At 36.4% G+C, this 12131-nt stretch overlaps 1 pseudogene; it reads right to left on the bottom strand.

The window, feature by feature from the left end:
• Positions 1 to 6138: 6138 nt before the first annotated feature.
• Positions 6139 to 6239, bottom strand: LOC115032601 (U6 spliceosomal RNA; annotated as a pseudogene).
• Between the last annotated feature and the right edge of the window lie 5892 nt (positions 6240 to 12131).

Here is a 12131-nt window from a genome sequence, read left to right on the forward strand (position 1 = left end):
ATTTTGTGCAAGACTTTTGAAGGCAGTATTCATGTGAGCAACTGTGCTATTGGGTATGGCAAATAGTAGTTTCCTGAAAATGAAAACTACCTTTGATTCTGAGAATCTTTCCAAACCCTTTTCTGTGACCATCTCAAGCTTGAAGGGACAGGCTGTTTTCTGACTAGAGCTCAGCAGTCCACAGTCTCTTATTCTCGTCATGTTTATTAGTTGCTGATTTCTACATTAGACATTTACTACAAAAAAAAAAGATCCTCTGATGAAGGTTAAGGGATACACCAATAATGGATAGAAATATAGATTCAGATTATTACTAAACTTTCTTAGAATAATATCATAAATGCATTTCCCTGCAGGGCCTCTGATTTAGCAAATCAGGAGTTTTCAGCCCAGGCAGTGGTAGTAGGTATGAGTTGAACAGTTCAGACCTGGCTTTAATTTTAATTAGAAGGTGGTGGGTTACTTCCCATAACATTTCTGTCATTATTGTACCCATCAGGATATCATGCCAGAATATACATGCTTGTCCCTTTAAGTATTCTCATCAAAGAAAAACTACTGAAGAGAAATGTCTTGATTTCTTTTGTTCTACTGTTATAATACTCAAGGATACTCTTCCCATGTCAGGACATGCAATCTGAGATAACTGTGTCTTTACTCCTGGACTATGGTCATTCATATTAGGCTATAAAACTAACTATCCTGTATTCCATTTGTAGTAAGAGTTGGGGCTTTTTTCCCTCTAACTCCAAATTTCTATGCAACAACTTAAAATTTTCCTTAATATCCACAGAGTTTTATTCCAATCCAAGAAATATTCTTGACACAAAATACAAGAAAAGACTTGTCAACACTTTCAAAGCTGTAGTATTTGTTTGGTTTGTTTTTTGTTGTTTTAACATTCAGATTTTGTACCAAACCTACTGAGAATAGATTTCTTTGGACTTCATGAGCTCAAAGTTAAAGTATAGTTTTAGTAATCAATAGACACAACTTTTATTGAATAGACCATTGTTTCCTACTTATTGTTCTCAAGGGGGCTTTTAGGAGTAGGTAAAACCACCAGCATGGAGCTTTCTGAAGCCTTCTGACAGCTGGCATGCTCAATCCTCAAGGGCAACAGAACTGCAGAGTGGGGGCTGATGATGGCTGTTAATGCAGAAGCAGCAACTGCAGAAAAACAAAAAATTAACTACTAACTGAGTGAAATACCCAGTCTGGAAGAAGCAGTGAAGCATCAGGCAGCCTGTCAAGGTCTTCCTGGCAACCAGGAATAGACAGAAACTTTTTTGCAAGTCTCCCCTGCACTTGTAGAGACAGACACTTGAAGATCTGTTATAAATTTATAGTCACTTTTAGAAGGTTTGAGTTCTCCCTTTCCAGACCAGGTTTACAGTCTTCCATAATTGGTCTCATTTTCTCCTCTATTTTTATATGTTGAATATTCAGCCAGTTGGGGCCTGGCTGGGCCTAACTGTTGTACTTTCCTTCAAGGTTTCAGAGCACAGGAAGCAGTAGAAATGCTTAAGGAACAAAGGGCAAAAGAAGATAAAGATTTCAAAAATCAGATCCTGGTCTCAGGTGCTGTCTCCATAAAGAGAAGCCTGAAATGAGGACTCCAGGATCTGTCTGCCAACTACCTTAAAAGATTGCCTTTAAGATTTAGTGGGGCAAGACTCACTGGAGATTCTCAAGACCAAAGGTTTCTGCCATGTACTGGAAACTTATCTAGGCCAGGCTCCAGGACCTGACTAGAAGCTGGAGTAAAAGGGAAATCTCATTCCTGACTCAGTCTCTGATTCTGAGCTTCAGCCTCAGACATGTATTTATTCTACAGCTCCTTCTAGCTTTCAAGAACTGCTACTCCCATGGGAAACATGCTCCACAGAAACTGCTTTTGGTTAACACTTACAGAATTTTAATTCTTCTCTGCTGTAACATCTCTGTGGCTCACCTCACTCCTATCAAGAATTCAAAACTGTTTCACTCAAACCCTGTGTGACAATTTGTTTTCCGTTGTTTTAACACAATAAGGTTGTTAATTTAAAATTATCAATAAGTAATTTATTTGTTTATACGTAAAATGTATCACCTCCAGTTTGTACTATTTGCTGTGTCTGTAAACTCTATTCTTGGAGAAGGATGGAATGAGAACCCCAGCTGACAGGCAGTATTCCACTGATGACGGCAGGGTGCCTGTCACTAGAATATATTTGTGTTCCAAATGTCCTATTATTTCTTTTTTGTTTGCAAAAACTTAAGCCAAACTCAAATTTTCTTAGTTACTAAAGCTGAATAATTAGTTCTGGTAACTATGGATAGTAATTCTCTTTGTCTTTCTATTCTAAATTTATCAACTATTCTAGAATATTTGAATCTTCTTTTAATTTTTTTGTTGTTACTAAACAAACACGTGCAAATGTTAATTGGGAATGAGCTGAAACTGTTGCTAGAGAATTGTGGGTTCCTCCGCTGGGTGTTTTGTCTAATTAATAAAATAATTAAAAAGATGATTTACTAGGCAGTATCACACCAGCCTTATTAGAGTTTGAGCTAAACCATCTGATCAGGAAAGGTGTGAATATTGGCTCTGGGCTGGAGGAATGATTTTGAGAAGAGCCCTGGCCTTTGGGTTAGGCCAGAATGGTTAGCAATGGAGATAGTAAAGCAACCAGAGGACAGCAAGAAGCTACATCATAAACAGGGGCACAGAAAAAAATAGGAAAGCTCCCAAAACATATTTAGGTTTTGGCCAGTATCTAAATCTAAAATGATGGAAGGAAAACTGTGCTTTTCTAAGTTAGTACCTGGAAAAAGGGTAGACTTAAGGCTACATAGTGGAACTCCAAAAGAAACAGTACATAGGATATTTCTGAGAAAGGAAAGTGCAATACATCATTAAGGGTTTAATTATTCTAATCTCATAGCATGGAAGTTTTCCCAAGGTGATTAATGGGTTCAGCTAAGTTACTCTTCAGGGACAAACAATGGTATATATTGTTCTAATAATTCTAGCAGACTAGAATCTCATGTCTCCAACTCAGGGACAGTGTTAGATATCACTTTTTGACAAAGAGGAAACAGCTTTATTTTAATAACTTTCAACAGAGCACCAATGTTCTCAGTGGCTTCCAAAATTACAATAACATTTGCCACTCAAGAGTTGACACCCTAAAATATTTTAGAATTTAGCTTGAAATTAGAAAATAGATGTAATCTATTTTTTTACATAGCAATATATGATCTAATCCAAATTTGTTGACCAGAAAGAATTAGTATATAGCCTGGAGTTCTAATAACACCCTCATAAAAAGTCACTAGGTACAAGTGCTTTTTATGGACAGGTTACTATAAACCAGGGCTCAGTGTGGCTTTCTGGATTAGAGAAATAAAAACATTTCTTGTTTCTGGTGAAGGACCATTCATTTCAGGTACTTGTTCATGAATTAACTAGCCAATTTCTATACCCTATCTTTCTTAAAGCTTTTGGTAAATCTTGTTGGGTAAAATTGATGCATTTCTTTGATAAAATTAGGGCAATATGTGCATGTGTGTGTGTTTGTAGGTAGGTATGTTAAAGAAAAACCTGAATGATTTACTTAATCCTACCATATGGGTCTTGGAGATAAAAATCAGGTCCTCAGCACATGTTTTACCTGCAGGGATGTCCCACCAATCCCACAAAATTTATATTTTTTTCAGTACTACTTTTCTACAAGCATGCTGTTTATAACTCTTGTCCCCCACTTAAACCTAAATCTTATACCAGGATCCTCAAGATGGGATTGGAAGGGAGAAATGAATATGATTGCATCACTTTGTTTCTTCTCTGTGGACTTATTGATTGAATCTCCTTTTTCTACTTTTCTTTTTTTTTTAATTAGGCATTTTCCTCAATTACATTTCCAATGCTATCCCAAAAGTCCCCCATACCCTCTGCCCCACTCCCCTACCCACCCACTCCCCCCTTTTGGCCCTGGCATTCCCCTATACTGGGGCATGTAAAGTTTGCAAGTCCAATAGGCCTCTCTTTCCAGTGCTGGCCAACTAGGCCATCTTTTGATACATATGCAGCTAGAGTCAAGAGCTCTGGGGTACTAGTTAGTTCATAATGTTGCACCTACAGGGTTGCAGATCCCTTTAGCTCCTTGGGTACATTCTGTAGCTCCTCCATTGGGGGGCTGTGATCCATCCACTAGCTGACTGTGAGCATTCACTTCTGTGTTTGCTAGGCCCTGGCATAGTCTCACAAGAGACAGCTATATCAGGGTCCTTTCAGCAAAATCTTGCTAGTGTATACAATGGTGTCAGCGTTTGGAAGCTGATTATGGGATGGATCCCTGGCTATGGCAGTCTCTACGTGGTCCATCCTTTTGTCACAGCTCCAAACTTTGTCTCTGTAACTCCTACCATGGGTGTTTTGTTCCCAATTCTAAGAAGGGGCACAGTGTCCACACTTTGATCTTCGTTCTCCTTGAGTTTCATGCCTGTAGCAAATTGTATCTTATATCTTGGGTATCCTAAGTTTCTGGGCTAATATCCACTTATCAGTGAGTACATATTGTGTGAGTTCCTTTGTGATTCTGTTACCTCACTCAGGATGATGCCCTCCAGGTCCAACCATTTGCCTAGGAATTTCATAAATTCATTTTTTTAATAGCTGAGTAGTACTCCATTGTGTAAATGTACCACATCTTCTGTATCTATTCCTCTGTGAGGGGCATCTGGGTTCTTTCCAGCTTCTGGCTATTATAAATAAGGAGCATGTGTTCTTCTTACCGGTTGGGACATCTTCTAGATATATATGCCCAGGAGAGTTATTGCGGGATCCTCCAGTAGTACTATGTCCAATTTTCTGAGGAACTGCCAGACTGATTTCCAGAGTGGTTGTACAAGCTTGCAATCCCACCAACAATGGAGGAGTGTTCCTCTTTCTCCACATCCTTGCCAGCATCTGCTGTCACCTGAATTTTTGATCTTAGCCATTCTGACTGGTGTGAGATGATATCTCAGGGTTCTTTTGAATTGCATTTCCCTGATGATTAAGGATGTTGAACATTTTTTCACGTGCTTCTCTGCCATTCGGTATTCCTCAGGTGAGAATTCTTTGTTCAGTTCTGAGCCCCATTTTTTAATGGGGTTATTTGATTTTCTGGAGTCCACCTTCTTGAGTTCTTTATATAGATTGGATATTAGTCCCCTATCTGACTTAGGATAGGTAAAGATCCTTTCCCAATCTGTTGGTGGTCTTTTTTCTTATGGACAGTGTCTTTTGCCTTGCAGAAGCTTTGTAATTTTATGAGGTCCCATTTATTGATTCTCGATCTTACAGCACAAGCCATTGCTGTTCTATTCAGGAATTTTTCCCCTGTACCCATATCTTCCAAACTTTTCCCTACTTTCTCCTCTATAATTTTCAGTGTCTCTGGTTTTATGTGGAGTTCCTTAATCCACTTAGATTTGACCTTAGTACAAGTAGATAGGAATGGATGGATCAATTCACATTCTTCTACATGATAACTACCAGTTGTGCCAGCACCATTTGTTGAAAAGGCTGTCTTTTTTCAACTGTATGGTTTTAGGTCCCTTGTTAAAGATCAAGTGACCATAGGTGTGTGGGTTCATCTCAGGTTCTTCAATTCTGTTCCATTGGTCTACTTGTCTGTCACTATACCAGTACCATGCAGTTTTTATCACAATTGCTCTGTAGTACAGCTTTAGGTCAGGCATGGTGATTCCACCAGAGGTTCTTTTATCCTTGAGAAGAGTTTTTGCTATCTTAGGTTTTTTGTTATTCCAGATGAATTTGCACATTGCCCTTTCTAATTCGATTTTAGAATTGAGTTGGAATTTTTATCAGGATTGCATTGAATCTGTAGATTGCTTTTGGCAAGATAGTCATTTTTACTATATTGATCCTGCCAATCCATGAGCATGGGAGATCTTTCCATCTTCTGTGATCTTCTTTAATTTCTTTCTTCAGAGACTTGAAGTTCTTATCATACAGATCTTTCACTTCCTTAGTTAGAGTCACACCAAGGTATTTTATGTTATTTGTGACTATTGAGAAGGGTGTTGTTTCCCTAATTTCTTTCTTAGCCTGTTTATTCTTTGTGTACAGAAAGGGCAATGACTTGTAAAAATATGGAACGCTTCACAAATTTGCGTGTCATCTTTGCGCAGGGGCCATGCTAATCTCTGTATAGTTCCATTAGTATATGTGCTGTGGAAGCAAGCACCTTTTTCTACTTTTCAAAAGTAATTTGATTTATTTAATTGGCTTATCAAGGATGAGTGGCTGAATTTGGCTTGTTGGGCATAAGTTGAAATACCAAGCCCTGTAAAAATAGGACTACTTTGTTGTTTTCATTCTTGGCAGCTTCCATATATTTTATCCAATTAATTATTTTATGGAATCTGCAGTGATCCAATTTAAATTGTATTATCATTTCAGTTTGTCTCTGATTCATTCAACATAGTGTATTGAAATAAAGTATATTCTCTATCATCCTTGAATCCTGTATTAATAGCTAAATTCCCTTATTGAGTCGAATGTGTATGCATACTATTTCATTTTTCAGTGTTCACAATCATGTTACATACCAGTAAATTTGCATTCCTATGCAATGCTTAGATCAGTTGTTGTCATTTCTATTAATCTAATTTCAGTGTGTTCTGGAAGTAGAGATCATTTCTGTCATGAGTGAAACTCCATGGAGCACTCATATTCCTAGGATCTTACAAATAACCCAGAGCCTCTTTTCTGTTCTTGTTAGTTTAGGTCAGTATCCCTGAATTGCGAATAGCCTTGAAACAGACAGAGTATCCTTAGGAGGAATAATATATTTGTTCTGTCCCAGAACATAGATAATTTGTTATTATGCTTTACATGGTTTAGTTATCAGGACTTTAGTCTTTTCAGGACTTTTATCATGAGAGGATGCTGAATTTTGTCAAAGATATTTTCTGTATCTAAGTAGATTATTATGTGTTTTTTTTTATAATTTTATTCTTTTATTGTTGAATTACATCTACCGGTTTAAAAATGTTTGACTGTTCTTGCATTTGAATGTGGTCAGTTATGTTTGTGATGTTTACTTGAATTCATTTTGCACGTATTTTATTGAAAATAATTAGAACTACATTTAAAGGGGGAACTGTTGTATTATTTCATTTTTTTTCTATTGAGTTTATGTGTGGTGGTGGGACATAGGTAATAGTGGATGGATAATAAAATAGAGGTTCCTTTCATTTATGTTTTGAATAATACTGGTATTAATTCTTCTTGGAAGAACTGGTAGAATTCTTTGCTGAATACATCTCATCCTGGGTATTTTTTTCTACTTTTACTTTTCTTGGGGTTGGGGATATTTTTAACTTGTTTAATTTATCTTGATTTAACTTTGTGAGGTGTTCTGTATTAATAAGATTTATTGATTCTTTTTAGATTTTTCAGTATGTTGGAATGGTGCTCTTATCATATGCTAAATTTCTTCAATTTCTGTTGTACTTAGTCCTCTTTTATTTCTAATTGTATTAATTTTGATCTTTTATCTCTCTGGATTAATGTGGTGAAAAGTTTGTAAATATTGCTAATTTTTTCAAGAAGAAAATTATTCACTCTGATTTTTTTTGTATTTTATTATTTCATTGATTTCAGCTTCAAGTTGCATTATTTCTACCTACATACTCTTTATTTTTTTTTTAATATTTATCTTAGTCAGGATTTCTATTCATGCACACACATCATGACCAAGAAGCAAGTTGGGGAGGAAAGGGTTTATTCAGCTTACACTTCCATGCTGCTGTTCATCACCAAAGAAGTCAGGACTGGAACTCAAAAGGTCAGAAAGCAGGAGCTGATGCAGAGGCCATGGAGGGATGTTCTTTACTGGCTGCTTCCCCTGGCTTGCTCAGCCTGCTCTCTTATAGAACCAAGATTACCAGCCCAGGGATGGTCCCACCCACAAGGGGCCCTTCCTCCTTGATCACTAATTGAGAAAATGCCTTACAGTTGGATCTCATGGAGGCATTTCCTCAACTGAAGCTCCTTTCCCTGTGATAACTCCAGCTGTGTCAAGTTGACATAAAACTAGCCAGTACAATTATGTATAACTTTTAAAAGTGTTATGTTATTAATATGAGATCCCTCTAGTTAATTTTTATATTGGCAGATGATGCTATGAACTTTAAAGAATTATCTATTTATTATAGGTAAGTACACTGTAGCTGTCTTTAGACACCCCAGAAGAGGGCATCAGGTCTCATTATGGGTGGTTGTGATCCACTATGTGGTTAGTGGGATTTGAATTCAGGACCTTCGGAAGGGCAGTCGGTGTTCTTACCTGCTGAGCCATCTCACCAGCCCTGCTATGAACTTCAGAAAAGTCAAAACTGAAATTAAACTGCAAATGAAAGATGCAGTAACTAAAATTATAAACTTCAGAGTTAAGCCTGAGCAAGAGCATGACATAGAAAAGAGTATTTCATGTCATGAAAATGAAGGAGAGGAAATGAACAACTCAGTGAAAGAAAATGTTAAGTCTATAAACTATATTTGGGACACTCTAATAAGACAAAAAACGATGAATTATGGATATAGGATAAGAATAAGAATATTATGAAGATAATGAGAAGAGGATGAGGAAGAGGAAGAAGAAGAGAAGGAGAGATCAAAGGCACAGAAAATATTTTTAACAAAATAATAGAAGAAAATTTCAACACAATAAAGAAATAGATGTTCATTCATGTATAAGGTACATAAATAATGTTCAACTGAAAGAAGAAGAAATGGAAGTCCCTACAAGTTACAATAATCAAAACACAAAATATAAAATACAAAGAAAAGTTGGAAGGGAAAAGACAAAGTTATAGATGAAGACAGTCCCACTAGATAACATATGACTTTACAGAAGAGACTCTGAAACTCAAAAGTTTCTAAAGGGATGTTCAATACAGTCTAAGAGACAACAGATGCCAGCCAAAACTACTATACCCAGAAAAACTATCAACCCCATCGTGAAAGAAAACACATCCCATGATTAAAAACAATTTTAGCAATATATGTTTACATTACAGCTCCACAGAAGACACACAAAAAAAGCTTATAGCTGAAATGATAGTTAAGTACACCCAAGAAGACACAACAAAAATATTAAATCAAAAGAGAGAAAAAAAAGCAATTAATCCACACCACTTACTTATAACTCTAAATATTAATGGCATCAATTCCCCCAAAATAAAAAGAAAGGGTAACAGATTGGATTAAAACAGGAAATCCATCTTATTGATGAATTTAGGAAATTCGGCTCACCATCAAAGACATAAATTATGTTAAAGAGATACAAAAAGGAAACCATAACTAATGGACCAAAGAAGCAAGCAATCATCACTATTTTAATACCTGATGAAGTAATTTCAAACCAAATCTAGTAAGAAGCAGGAAAAGGCACTGAATGCTTATATAAGAAACAACTCACCAAGAGGATATTAAAATGTAAAACATTTATGTACCAAACACAAGGGCACCCAAGTTCAGGAAAGAAACATTTCTACAGCTAAAATCCCATACTGACCACAAAACAGTTATACTGAGATATGCAATTTTAAAGTATGTTTTGATAATTCTCAAATTTTCCCTGGCCAGTGTTCAAGACTGATTTCCAAAGTGTACCAGTTTGCAGTCCAAACAGCAATGGAGGAGTGTTTCTCTTTCTCCACATCCTCACCAGAATCTGCTTTCATTTGAGTTTTGATCTTAGCCATTCTGAATGGTGTGAGGTGGAATCTTGGGGTTGTTTTGATTTGCATTTCCCTTATGATTAAGGATGTTGAACGTTTTTTCAGGTGCATCCAGTCATTTCATATTCCTCAGTTGAGAATTCTTTGTTTAGCTTTGTAACCCATTTTTAATAGGGTTATTTGATTTTCTTTGTATTTATTGGATATCAGTCCCCTATAAGATTTAGAATTGGTAAAGATCCTTTCCCAATCTGTTGGTGGCCTTTTTGTCTTATTGACAGCATCCTTTGCCTTACAGAAGCTTTGTAATTTTATGAGGTCCCATTTGTTGATTCTCGATCTTACAACACCAGACATTGCTGTTCTGTTCAGGAATTTTTCCCCCGTGCCATATCTTCGAGGCTTTTCCCCACTTTCTCCTCTATAAGTTTCAGAGTCTCTGGTTTTAGGTGGAGTTCCTTTGTCCAGTTTGACTTGAGCTTTGTACAAGGAGAAAAAAAATGGATCAATTCGTATTTTTCTACATGATAACCACCAGTTGGGCCAGCACCATTTGTTGAAAATGCTGTCTGTTTTTCCACTGGATGTTTTCAGCTCCCTTGTCAAATATCAAGTGACCATAGGTGTGTGGGTTCATTCTGGGCCTTCAAATCTATTCCATTGATCTACCTGTCTGTCACTGTACCAGTACCATGCAGTTTTTATTCACAATTACTCTGTAGTACAGCTTGAGGTCAGGCATGGTGATTCCACCAGAGGTTCTTTTATTGTTGAGAATAGTTTTTGCTATCCTAGGTTTTTTGTTATTCCAGATGAATTTGCAAATTAACCTTTTTAACTCAGTGAAGAAATGAGTTGGAATTTTGATGGGGATTGCGTTGAATCTGTAGAATGTTTTTGGCAAGATAGTCATTTTTATTATATTAATCCTGGCAATCCATGAGCATGGGAGATCTTTCCATCTTCTGAGATCTTCTTCAATTTCTTTCTTCAGAGACTTGCAGTTCTTATCATACAGATCTTTCACTTCCTTAGTTAGAGTCACACCAAGGTATTTTATATTATTTGTGACTATTGTGAAGGGTGTTTTTTCTCTAATTTCTTTATCAGCCCATTTATCCTTTGTGTAAAAAAAGACCACTGATTTGTTTGAGTTCATTTTATATCCAGCTACTGCACTGAAGCTGTTTATCAGATTTAAGAGTTCTCTGATGGAATTTTCAGGGTCACTTATATATACTTTCATATCATCTGCAAATAGTGATATTTTGAATTGTTCCTTTCCAATTTGTGTCCCGTTGATCTCCTTTTGTTGTCTAAATGCTCTGGCTAGGATTTCAAGTCCTATATTAAATAGGTAGGGAGAAACTGGGCAGCCTTGTCTAGTCTCTGATTTTAGTGGGATTGCTTCAAGTTTCTCTCCATTTAGTTTGATGTTGGCTACTGGTTTGCTGTATCTTGCTCTTATTATGTTTAAGTATGGGCCTTGAATTCCTGATATTTCCAAGACTTTTATCATGAATGGTTGTTGGATTTTGTCAAGTGCTTTTTCAGCATCTAGTGAGATAATCATGTGTTTTTGTCTTTAAATCTGTTTATATAGTTGATTACATTGATGACTTTCTATATATTGAACCATCCTTGCATCCCTGGGATGAAGCCTACTTGATAATTATGTATTATCATTTTGATGTGTTCTTGGCTTCAGTTTGTTAGAATTTTATTGAGTATTTTTGCATCGATATTCACAAGGGAAATTGTTCTGAAGTTCTCTATCTTTTTTTGGGTCTTCGTGTGATTTAGGTATCAGAGTAACTGTGGCTTCATAGAATGAATTTGGTAGAGTACCTTCTTTCCATTTTGTGAAATAGTTTCAGGAGAATTGGAATTAGGTCTTCTTTGAAGGTCTGATAGAACTCTTCAGTACACCCATCTGGTCTTGGGCTTTTTATGATTGGAGGATTATTAATAACAGTTTCTATTTCTTTAGTGGATATGGGGCTGTTTAGATCATTAATATTATCCAATTTAACTTTGGTACCTGGTATCTCTCTAGAAAATTGCCAGTTTCATCCAGGTTTTCCAGTTTTGTTTAGTATAGCCTTTTGTAGTAGGATCTGATGATGTTTTGGATTTTCTCAGGTTCTGTTGCTATGTCTCCCTTTTCATTTCTGATTTTGTTAATTAGGATACTCTCCCTGTGCCCTCTAGTTAGTCTGGCTAAGGGTTTATCTATCTTGTTGATTTTCTCAAAAAGCAGCTCTTGGTTTGGTTGATTCTTTGTATAGTTCTTTTGTTTCTACTTGGTTGATTTCATCCCAGAGTTTTATTATTTCCTGCTGTATACTTCTTTTGGGTGAATTTGCTTAGTTTTGTTCTAAAGCTTTTAG

The sequence above is a fragment of the Mus caroli genome, unplaced genomic scaffold (assembly GCF_978045245.1).
Source record: "Mus caroli unplaced genomic scaffold, Mus_caroli_1 scaffold_13, whole genome shotgun sequence".
Lineage (NCBI taxonomy): Eukaryota > Metazoa > Chordata > Mammalia > Rodentia > Muridae > Mus > Mus caroli.